At 36.8% G+C, this 12,722-nt stretch overlaps 1 long non-coding RNA gene across 1 annotated transcript; it reads right to left on the bottom strand.

Annotated features, from left to right (window-relative positions):
• Positions 1–8,249: 8,249 nt before the first annotated feature.
• LOC115306150 lies at positions 8,250–11,461 on the bottom strand. Its single transcript, XR_003915213.1, has 2 exons — positions 11,421–11,461; positions 8,250–8,382 (listed from the first exon to the last, which is right to left on the bottom strand). It is a non-coding gene; the product is annotated as an uncharacterized LOC115306150 (long non-coding RNA).
• Between the last annotated feature and the right edge of the window lie 1,261 nt (positions 11,462–12,722).

Below are 12,722 nucleotides of genomic sequence, written 5' to 3'. Positions count from 1 at the left end.
CTGATAAGAAATTCAATGTAGTTAAGATGTTTTCTCTCTTCTATCTTCTCTCAAGATTTTTAACTTTGTGTTATGATTTTGGTAGTTTAGTATATTTCTAGATGTCATTATTTTTTATTTTTATCCTTATTGGTGTGTTCAGAGCTTCATAGATGTATGGTGTGGTATCTCTATTAATTTTGGAAGGTTCTTGACCATTATCACTTTAAATTTTTTTTTCTATTCTGCTCTTTCTTTCTTGTCCAAGTTTTCCTATCATATGTAAGATACATTTTTAAAATATGTCTCCACAGACATTCTATTATTATTATTATTATTATTATTATTATTATTATTATTAGCTACTTCTTTTTGCATCTCTGTTTTAAAAGTTCCATTGACCTATCATTAAGCTTACTAATTTTCTTCACACCCATGTCTAATCTCCTGAGGAGTCCATCAAAAGCATTCTTCAACTCTATCACAGTGTCCTTGATTTCTAGTATTTTCTTTTGTTTTCATTTTAACTTCCTTTCTCTCCAGTCAATGATTCTTGAGAGTTTTCTACTTTATGATCCTTTACAGCTCCTAATATATTAATTGTAGTTAATTTAAATTCCCTGTCTGTTAATTCAAAAATGTGTGTCATATTGAGCCTGGTTTTTTTTTTAAACATACTTATTTATTAATTTTGAGAGAGATAGCATGAACAGGGGAAGAGCAGAGAGAGAGGGAGAGAGAATCCCACGCAAGTTCTCTACTCTCAGAGTGGATCCAGGGCTTTAACTCACAAACTGTGAGATCATGATTGAGCCAAAACCAAGAGCTGGACACTTAACACAACTGAGCCACCCAGGTGTCCCTCTGAATCTGGTTCTAATGATTGCTTTCCTTCTTCATATTTTTTTTGCCTTTCTTGAATACTTAATAATGCTAGAATGGGTATGGTTGGGGGTGGTGGGCAACAGGAGCTGAGTTATATAGTCTTTAATGTCAGTTTTTATGTCAATCTTTCTTGGGGATGTGCTATGTTTGATGTTTGCTATAACTGCAGGAAACAGCGAGTTCAAATTCCTCTAGTTTTCTTGCTGGTGGGGCTTTGTCAATTACTCCTCTGTCAAGAACATCTGAATGTCACAGCACTTTTATTTGTAATCCATTATTATTGTTGTTCAGGAGTCCTGGTGTTTCTGCAAGGTATAGGCCAGTGGTATCATTCTACAATTATGATTAAATCTGTCTTTTAGTGGCCTGTGGCTCCTGACTATGACCTTCCTACATGATGGTGCAATGGTATAGCTTGCCTCCCTCTCATGAGGATAGATCATAAGGCTAATGAGACTGCAGCTGGAGAAAGACCCACCCTGCAGGTAGGATCGAAGTCTTGCAAAAGACTTCCCCTTAAAAAGAGTGGCCCTTGCAAATGAGTACTCGGCACATTTCACAGTGGTCGCTCTTTCCCATGCACTGCCAGAGTCAGAAGCAACCCTTCTCAGATCCTTACTGTGAAATCTGATGTAATGCATGGTGTGCAAATCTCAAAAGATGTAGAAACTTCCTAAAGACTTCCAACAACACTCCTTTATCTTTCTCACACTTGTTCCTATTCAGCCTCCAGTGTTGTTCAAAGTTATTATTTAAGTATTCCTGAAAGTTTATAGTACCAGCAGTTCCAGGAACACAGATCTCAGCTGTGACCCTCTGGCATTACCTCTCTCCCCAGATTTTGGGGTAATGGTTTGCCATATCATCTCAGTTTCTTTATGACTCCAAGGAAAGTCATTTTTTTTTATTGTCCTTGTGAGGACAAAGGAGACAACTTCTAATCTCTTCAGATGTCAGAGCTGACACCAGAGGTTTATTTTTTTAATGTTTATTTGTTTTTGAGAGAGATAGCACATGCATGCAAGTCAGGAGGACAGACAGAGAGGGAGAGTGAATCCCAAGCAGACTCGGCGCTGACAGCATGGAGCCCAATGTGGGGCTTGAACCCAAGAACTGCTAGACCATCACCTGAGCCAAAACCAGGTGCCCAATAACTGAGCCACTTAGGTGCCCTTATCATTTTCAATAAAAAAAAGAGTTTCAGAGATTTATTTGTATTATTGTAATAGCATAATAGGAGCATTGCTTTTTGTTAAAGAATAATTCCTTTTATTTTTATCCTTACCTCATTATTTTTTGAAAAAATTTAAAGTTAATTTATTTTTTAGAGGGAGAGGCAGAGTGTGAGCAGGGGAGGGGCAGTGAGAGAGGGAGATGCATAATCCAAAGCACGCTCCAGGATCTGAAGTGTCAGCACAGAGCCCAATGTCGGGCTTGAACTCACAGACTGTTAGATCATGACCTGAGCCAAAGTCGCATGTTTAAACTGACTGAACCACCCAGGCGACCCCCTACCACAATATTTTTTTTTAAATATCTTATGACCACAAAATTCGTGTCACAAGAATAAACTTACATCCTTACTGGAGTCCTTTCTAATTGTATTTTTACAGGTGTGAAACTTCTCTGCTTAATTCTGTCTTCAGTAAGCTATCACATTTTCACTTGGATACAGGTAGCTTTATTTCATCAAAAGTCAATTTGCAGTTTTAATGTGGGCACATTTTCCCCAGAGCAATGACGTCCTATTGTGAAGCAGAACTAAAAAGAGGAATTTGTCTATGTGCAGTTAAGGTCTCAAACTCTGAATCTAATTGCTTGCGTGCAAAAATCCTGCTTTATGAACTGTTACTCCTATCTTTATAGTGTAATTTGGGGGAGGGCAGCTTGGTGAGTTGTTTCTTAATTTAATGGACTTCAATATACCACCACCAGCTGCCAAATAATTTGTGAAATGCATTATCATTTTCTGCATGTTGTCCTAAGAGAGAGAAAAGTAAAAAGGCTGTTAAGTGTGTGTCAAAGGAAAGTAAACATCATCCTCCAAAATGCAATTATATTAGCTTATCTTTCTTGTTTATGCATTAATTAGCACAAAAAAATAAAAATGATTTTATTAAATTTAAAAAGTAATCAATTAATGTAGAATTTAGCCGTAATAGTTTGGCAATAATTTGTTGCCTCTACAGAATTTAAAAATGTCAACACTAAATATATAATAGCTATGCAAGATTTTACATTCGTAAAGTGCCCAAAGTGTGGCCTATCATTGCCAGGAAGATTCTAAGCTCATATGTTTGCATATGCATGTGGGAGTCCAAAGCTACTGAAAATTAAAAAACAAAATGACTTAGGACCGTTTCTGTTTTCTTTCTTCTATGGTCCTTTCCTTGCATTGTAATTCTCAAACTCATAGTGTTAAGGTTAACCTTAAGAAGATGTCAGAGTGATGACAGCCATTAAAACCATTTAAGAACATGGAAATGTGGGATGCTAATGGAAATAAAAACACTGCATTTGCGGGGCCTATGGGCTTTCATTTACAGGCTAGCACATACTGGTGTACTTCGCTCTAGATTAATTGATTAACTAGAAAATTGGTTAACAATTACAATAGGACATTTCAGCTGCTCAAGGGTCTTTTTTTTATGTCTTTCATTTTTATTTTGAGAGAGAGAGATAGAGAGTGAGTGGGGGAGGAGCATAGAGAGAGGGAGACACAGAATCCGAAGCAGGCTCCAGGCTCTGAGCTTTTAGCACAGAGCCCAACAAGGGGCTCGAAACCACGGTCTGTGAGATCATGACCTGAGCCAAAGTCAGACACTTAACTGACTGAGCCAAGCACCCCAAGCTTCTCAAGGATCTTTGATTGCCTCATTTACATGCCCCCTTATGTGGCCCTTGGAAACAGCTAATATATATATTTCCTTGTACACCCTCTTCCAGTCTGGTTTAAAGAGCATTAACTGTGAACATTGTTATGGATTCTTTACTTTTATCATGTTTCCAGGGCACTTTATATCTTGGATGCTCAGCGCTGAAATATCTCCATGATATCACTATTTATTTAACTCTGGGAAACCTAAAATAAGGAAGATCATGCCGAGACTCAGGCTCCTGCATATCACTGAGGTTCTGTTCCTGCCTTCCCACCATACACAAGAACCTTGACACAGCAGGCCTCTGTGATTATTCTACAGGTCTATTTACAAGATCGGCCCTTTGCTGGTGTCTGAGAACTTGGATTTCACGAGGATTCCTACCCTTCCCAGAACGGAGAAGAGTAGCTCACTAGGCCTACATGGTTTGGACAAACATTGTGGCTTATGCTTATCAAAGAAAGAAAGATTTGATGAAATGAGTCAAGACATTGTAAGGCAGGCTTTATTCAAGGGGAAGACATCACAACAGATACAGCAGCATTATAATAGAATTTTGCAGTAGGGGAGAGAGATTGGGTTTTAACCTCTGGGGGCAGCATGGACAGTGGGGATTTATAGCCAAAGAGCAGGGTGGGAGTCCGTGGGTAGGGAGTCACTGAGAGGAATCATCAGGTGGAAGGGGGTGTTCTTGCCAAACCCACCCATGAGAACTCCTGCTGAAGGCAGGGCCGGGTGGTCAGACATCAGCTGCGGCCTGACAGGAGATGAGGAGCCTAATTAGAGAATGAAAGTTGTCAGATATGAGGATGGGGGTGCTTGGGAAGCTGACTTAGTGAGATACTTCCTAAAACTAGATTTCACTAAAATTTGTAAAGAATCATTGTCACACCCAACATGCTTTATTTGTAGGTGTCTGAACATTCTGTGTGTGCCATGGAAGAGATACTAGCTCCCATTAAAAGCTCTGGACAGTGAGTCTTTAAGGTGTGTTTGTCATAGACTCTGTGCATCCACTGAGACAGGACTCAGTCGACCCTGCGCCTGGATTCCCCCCGACTTCACCTTGTGTATCTTTTCCTTTCCTGGTTCTGCCCCATGTCCTTTTGCTGTAATACATCATAGCCACAGGTAAGACTATACTGAGGTTTCTGGGTCTTCTAGGGAATCATGGAGACTGAAGATGGTCTCAGGGACCCTAACCACCATGGAACCCTAACATTTCTATCCATTTAGTCTAGAACTATGCCAGGTTTCCCACTCTATCAAAGTGCTAGCTCATCCAAAGCTTCCCTTTACATTATTTTAGAGCAGGGGTGGTGTCTTTAATCTATTTGATTCTGAGACAACTAATTTTGCTTTACCACTAGCTGGTTTGAGGTCTTAGATAAGTAAGGAAGCCTCTTGAAATTGTGGTTTCTCAACTTGCATATGACAGAAGGAATCTATAAGGTCCCCTTTTCCATAGGTGATGGATATCAGGAATATTTTGTGTTCTTGGAGCCATATAGTCATATTTTTTAAATTATGTAACATTAAAACATAAAAACTCAGCTTAAATTGAAACACTTTCTGTATATCTCATCCTATCATAGTGATAAAATTTTGACTGATTTGATGTGGTGGTTGTGGTGGTCATTGTATCATCAGTTGAAGTGCTCTTGGTTCCAGTAATAGATTTCCTGGAGAGGGGTCAGTGTCTTAAACAGCAAGGAGTTTAATATCAGTGGTAGCACAAACTGCTGTGAAACATGATTCCAAGATATATTAATTGGCACACCCAAATCACCAAGGACGCAGATGTCCCCAATATTTGTTTTGTATCCTTGACATGTTTTAAAATGTTTATTTATTTTTGAGAGAAAAGGCATGAGTGGGAGAGAGGCAGAGAGAGGTGGGGGAGAGGATTCGAAGTGGGCTTTGTACTGACAGCAGAGAGCCTGATGCATGGATCAAACTCATGAATTACTAGATCATGATCTGAGCCAAAGTTGGATGCTCAACTGTCTGAGCCCTGTATCCTCAGCATTTTTAAAATGTTTATTTCTTTTTGAAAGAAAGAGAGAGACAGAGTATGATGGAGGAGGGGCAGAAAGAGAGGAAAACACAGACTCTGAAGCAGACTCCAGGCTCTGAGCTCTCAGCACAGAGCCTGACATAGGCTTTTTGATTGTGTTATCACCTTACACCTGTCAGAATGGCTAGTGTCAGAAACACCAGAAATAACAAGCATTAGTGAGTATGTGCAGAAAGGAGAACCCTCACACACTGTTGGTGGTGATTTAAATTGGTGCAGCAACTGTGGAAAACAGTGTCACGTTTCCTCAGAAAAATTGAAAAAAGAACTACCATGTGATCTTATAATTCCACTTCTGGATATTTATCTGAAAAAGATGAAAACACTAACAAAAATATATCCACCCTCATGTTTTGGTTTATAAAACCCAAGATTTGGAAGCAACCTAGGTGTCCATCAGTGGATGGATGGGTTAAGAAGATGTGATGCACACACACACACACACACACACACACACACACACACACAAATATTATTTACCTATGAAAAAGAATGAAATCTTGCCTCTTGCAACAACATGGGTAAATCTTAATGGTGTTATGCTAAGTGAAATAGGTTACACAGACAAAGGCAAATACCATTTGATCTCACTTATATGTGGAATCTAAAAGCATAACCAACCAACCAAATAAAAAACAAACTGATCTGATGAATATAGAGAACTGATCTGTGGTTACCAGAAGCAGAGGCAAGGGGAAATGGGAGGAAGGGGTGAAAAAGTATACATTCCCAACTGTAAAAATAAGTCATGGGCGTGTATGCACATCATGGGAGCTATAGATAATACTGTATTGCATATTTGAAACTTGCTAAAAGAATAGATCTTAAATGGTTTTAAGATCTATCACAAGACAAAAATTGGTAATGATATATAGTGATGGATGTTAACTAGATTTATATTGTGGTGATTATTTTACAATAACTCAAATATGGAATCATTAAGTTGTATACTTGAAACTAATATAATGTTATATGACAATTATATCTAAATATGAAAAAATAAGTAAAACAATGGACTGTTGCCTGCTTGAAAGTTTTCTGTGAATGCACATGGCACTTAGGATAAAATCAAGGATCTTCATGTGGCCTCTGCCCACCTCTCTGGCCTCATGTTTTACCAAACTCATATCCCCTAACAGTCTTAGATTATCCCCACTTCACAGTCTCTCACAGGCTGCTCTCTTTGCTATCTTGACATTGGTCTTTCTTCCTAGACTGTTACACTTGATGAGAGGAAGGTCTGGTCCCCTAGCTCAGCCCTGAATCCACAGAGCTGCCCAATGCCTTGCAGAGAGATGTTCATTAAATGTTCCCTGAATACAGAAATAAAAAATATTCAACACATATCCTTTTAAGGTCTATGGTGATAGAGATGCAGACCTCTCCATGGGTTGCAATATGTTAATTGGCTTCCCCAAAAGCAAGTCAGTAAGAGGGTAATAGAGAGCAAACAGAAGCAAGTCATTTTGGTACCTAACTTCAGAAGCATCGTTCTATTTCTTCTCCCACATCTATTCACTAGAATCAAGTTACTAGATGCAACCAATACACAAGGGATTAAACCAGAGAATGAAGACCAGGAGGCAGGTGTCCTCGGGGCCAATCAGAGGCAGCCTTCCCAGAGAGCCTATCATAACATGTCAATATATATACATCAATCTCTTTATTGTTAAAACTATATAGCATTCTTTTTTTTTAAGTTTATTTATTTCAGAGAAACAGAGACAGCACAAGTGGGGGTGGGGCAGAGAGAGGGAGAAAGAGAGAATCTCAAGCAAGCTCTGTGCTCCCAGCCCAGAGCCTGATACAGAACTCTCATTCATGAAACTGTGAGACCAGACCTGACCCAAAAGCAAGAGTTGAATGCTTAACTGACTGAGCCACCCAACTGCCCCTAAACTATAGAGCATTCTAATATAGAAATGACATAATCTACTAATTGAACAATTTCCTATTATTGTATTTCAGGATATTTACAATCTTCCACTAATTTTTTAATAAAAATTCTTGAACACATACATTTTCACATATAACCAACTATTTCTGGAGGATCCATTTCTAGAAGTGAATATGTTAGGCTAAAGAAACTGCACGATTTAATTATCCAAACAGACTGTCAAATTGCCTTCCAAAAGCATTCTTAGTAATCCTTTAAATAGTAAACATTAAAAGGTTTGCATATTTCTATTTTCCATACATAAGAACTATTGGAGTGCTGCAACCATTTTTTCATGGCTTTCTCCCCAGTGTTCCTTCCCCAGCTCCCCCAGTCAGGTATTTGATGATCTGGAGTTGTGATCTCTATAACTGTATATTCACTTAATACCCCAACTTGTACAGCTTTATTCTTCATCAGAGATACGTTGGTGAAGGATGTATTAGCTAGACTCAACTAAGTTATGCTGCAGTTACAAATAAAACCAGAAATCTCAGTGGCTTAGAGATGAATATTTATTCTATGCTCATGCAAAATTCATTTTGTGTTCTCCATAATAGTTTTCTTTCTTGGTGATTCAGAGCCATCTGCTTTTATCTGATTCCAAGAGAGCAGTAGGTGATCTCCTTGGTTGAGGCAGGGGAAAAGGAGAAATATATAGGGTTAACTAAGAGCTTTCAACTACCTCAGCCAAGAACTGGCATACATTATGTTACTCAAAGTGCATTACCGAATTAGTCATGCAGACACACCAATGATTTGGGTGAACATTGAATTGTGAATTAAAAGTTGAACATTAGTAAATAGTGAATAACTAATGCCAAAAGTATTTATATGAATAAAATGTAATAAATGATGCTAACTGACATATATGTTAACAAACATTAATATTGATAAATTATTTAATGTCTATTAAATTATGTATCTGTCACAAAACACAACAGGTAAATACACTTTTGTAGATAACAGTACTTCTCTCAACAGGCCTAGATCTTGGCAGCAAATTGTCAACCCATCCTTGACTTTGGTCTTCTTGATAAAGTTGCATAAAAATAGAAGAAGAAAATTGTAAGTCTTTAACCTTGCCTTGCTTTGTACAGACAGATGTGTGCCATTTTGCTCAAATGTTGAAATGACTATTGCCAACATGATGTACTAATAAACAAGAGCTCTAGGTCATTCTTTCTGTAATATATAATGACATGTCTAATTAATTTTATTAGCTTAAGGAATATTAGCTTTTTCAAACTTTGTAACATTGCATATTTCTAATATACTGCTTACTATTACTCTTAAGTTTATGATATACTATTCAAAATCCCAAACTTGTAGAAAACTAAAAGGAAATAAAACATTGCTTTATTTTTATTTTAATGAAAATTCACACAATCTTTTCCTTACTATTTAAAAAGTAGTAGGTCTTTATATAACCTATGCAATATTTAAAGTATTTTAGAACTATATATATTAATTAAAGTTTAAAGTGGAATAACATCCAAGAAGAACTAAATAAATAGAGACGATTCCATGTTCATGGATAGGAAGACTCAATATTGTCACAATGTCAGTTCTTCCCAATTTAATCTATAGATCAAATGCAATCCCAATTAAAACACCAGTAAATTATTTTGTAACTATTGTCAACTGATTCTAAACTTTATATGGAGAGGCAAAAGAGCCAGGATAACCAACACAGTGTTGAAACAGAAAAACAAAGATTGAGGAGGAACCTGGGTGGCTCAGTCAGTTAAGTATCTGACTTCAGCTCAGGTCATGATCTTGCAGTTTGCGAGTTCGAGGCCCACATCAGGCTCTCTGCTGTCAACCTGTCAGTGTGGATCCGGCTTCAGATCCTCTGTCTTTTTCTCTCTGCCTCTCCTCTACTTGTGTTCTCCCAAAAATAAGTAAATATCAAAAAAAATTAAAAAAGAAAACAAAGGTGGAGGACTGACACTACTCGAATTCAAGAGTTACTGTGAAGCTACAGTAATCAAGACAGTATGATATTGATAAAAAAATGGACAAATAGATCATGGAACATAACAGAGTCCAGAATTAAACCCTCATAAATAGTCAACATCTGATTTTAAAATGTGCCAAAGACCTAAACAGATACCTCGCCAAAGAAGATAAAAGGATAGAAAATAAGCTTATGAAAAATGTTTCACATCATATGTCACTGGAATATTTTGTGCATAAGTGAGATCTCCAAATAGTTTATCTACAGATACATGTTAATATTCTCTTGTTATTTTAATCTTTTTAATTTGATCTCCATATATATATGTATATATATATATATTCAATATATCCTATTTTTTAGTTTTTGCTTTCTGTTTTTTTCTGATTGGTTTTATTATATTTAATTTTCCTAGTAGCTGGCAATTTTTAGACACATATATTATGGCATTTAAAATGGAAAGAATTATGAATAGAAATTAGTTTGCAAACTGATTCCCTTTGAATAACAACTGTATCTGGCCTACTATTACACAGATAGATATAGAGATAGATATAGCTATGAATATAGCTAGAGATATAGATGATAATATATAGATACTAATATAGATGATACAGATAATTTTCCCTAACTGTTCATAAGAACTCATTCATGAAGAATGCAGAACTCCAAAATTTTCTCATCACCATAGATAATAGGTGAATCCACAGGCAGATAGGAGAATTTATGGGAAAATTTTCCTGTGTGTTTTAGTTCTCTATCGAATGGGATGTAAAACAGATTACTGCTCAAATATTAGGCCAAATTACGAAAAATCATCTATTGGTATTGTTCTTAATCCCTTCCAAATTCGCTGCCTTCTCATTGACTTTACACTTATTAAAGTTGGATGTAAGAAAATTTGCATTTGACACTAACACTCAATTTATTGTCTTTTTCATGAAACTCTCCCTCTTGCTCTCTCTCAGAGATAATCTAGGGGTGTCTGGGTGGCTCAGTCTGTTAAGCATCTGACTTCAGCTCAGATCATGATCTCATGGCTTGTGGGTTCAAGTTCCGCATCAGGCTCTGTGCTGACAGCTAGCTCAGAGCCTGGAGCCTGCTTCAGATTCTGTGTCTCCCTCTCTCTCTGCCCCTCCTCTGCTTCCTCTCTCTCTCTCAAAAATAAATAAACATGTAAAAAATAGATAATCCACATTAAATGCAATCCCATGTCTATTTATCTAATTAGTGATAATTTAAACTTAATCCGTGTTTTGTTTGGTATTCATTTGTCATGCCTTTATTTTCAAGTTTTAATTTTAATTCCATGTAGGTGACATTAGGTGCTATATTAGTTTCAGGTGTACAATAGAGTGATTCAACACTCCCATGCACACTTGGTACTTGTCACAATGAGTGCACTCCTTAATCCCCACTTCCTCTTTAATTCAACCTCCCACTCCCTCCCCTCAGGTAACTGTCAGTGTGTTCTCTGTAGTTTACTGTCTGTTTCTTGGTTAGCCTCTCTTTCTCTTTCTTCCCCCTTTACACATATGTTTTGTTTCTTAAATCCTACATATAAATGAAATCATATGGTATTTGTCTTTCTCTGATTGGTCTATTTCACTTAGCATGATATTCTTTAGCTCCCTCCACATCATTGCAAATTACAAGGTATCATTACTTTTTATGACTGAGTAATAATCCATTGTATGTACATACCATCTCTTCTTTATCCATTTATCAGTTGATGAACACTTGAACTGCTTCCATAATTTGGTGATTGTAGATAATGCTGCTGTAGACACTCAGGTTCATGTATCCCTTTGAATTAGTGTTTCTGTATTCTTTGAGTAAATACTCAGTAGTGCTATTATGAGATCATAGAGTACTTCTATTTATAACGTTTTGGAGGAATTTCCATACTGTTCTCCCCGCAGTAGCTGCACCAGTTTGCATTCCCACCAAGAGTGCAAGAGGGTTTCCCTTTCCTCTCACCCACACCAACATTGTTGTTTCTTGTGTTGTTGTTTTTAGCCATTCTGACAGGTATGAGGTGATATCTCATTGTAGTTTTGATTTCTATTTCCCCGACTCTCAGCAATGTTAAACATTCTTTCCTGTATCTGTTCACCCCTGTATGTCTTTGGGAAAATGTCTATTAATGTCTTCTATCCATTTTTAAATTCTATTATTTGCTTTTTGTGTGTTGAGTTATAAGTTCTTTTTATATTTTGGATACTCACCCTTTGTCAGATATGTAAATTGCAAATATCTTCTCCATTTCTTTAGGGTGCTTTTTAGTTTTGTTGATTGTTTCTTTTGTTGTGCAGAAGTTGTTTTTGTTTTTTGTTTTTTTGATGAAGTCCCAATGGTTTATTTTTGCTTTCATTTTCCTTGCTTCTGGAGACATATCTAGAAAGATGTTCCTACAGCCAATGTCAAAGAGGCTACTGGCTGTATTGTCCTCTAGGATTTTTATGGTTTCAGATATCACATTAGGTCTTTAATCCATTTTTTTAATTTATTTTTGTATTTAGTGTAAGAAAGTGGTCCTATGCCTTTCTTTTGCATGTTTCTATCTTGTTTTCTAAATAGCATTTATTGCAGAGACTGTCTTTTTCCCATTGGATATTCTTTCCTGCTTTGTCAAAGATGAATTGACCATATACTTGTGGCTTCATTTCTAGGTTTCCTATTCTGTTCTATTGATTTATGTGTCTGTTTTTGTATCAGTACCATCCATCCTGTCTTGATTGCTATAGTTTTATATATAACTTGAGGTCAGAATTGTGATGCTTTCAGCTTTACTTCTTTTTTTCAAGATTGCTTTGGCTATTTGTGAACTTTTGGTTGGTTTCATACAAATTTTAGGATTGTTTGTTCTAGATCCTTGAAAAATGCTGGTGGCATTTTGTTAGGGACTGCATTAAATGTGTAGATTCCTTTGGGGCATATAGGCATTTTAACAATATTGTCTTCCAATAGATGAACATGGAGTATATTTCCATTTCTTTGTGTCCT

This window comes from Suricata suricatta, chromosome 2 (genome assembly GCF_006229205.1).
Source record: "Suricata suricatta isolate VVHF042 chromosome 2, meerkat_22Aug2017_6uvM2_HiC, whole genome shotgun sequence".
Taxonomy (NCBI): domain Eukaryota; kingdom Metazoa; phylum Chordata; class Mammalia; order Carnivora; family Herpestidae; genus Suricata; species Suricata suricatta.
Note: the sequence above shows the minus strand (reverse complement) of the source record. Positions and strands in the feature narration are given on the sequence as shown.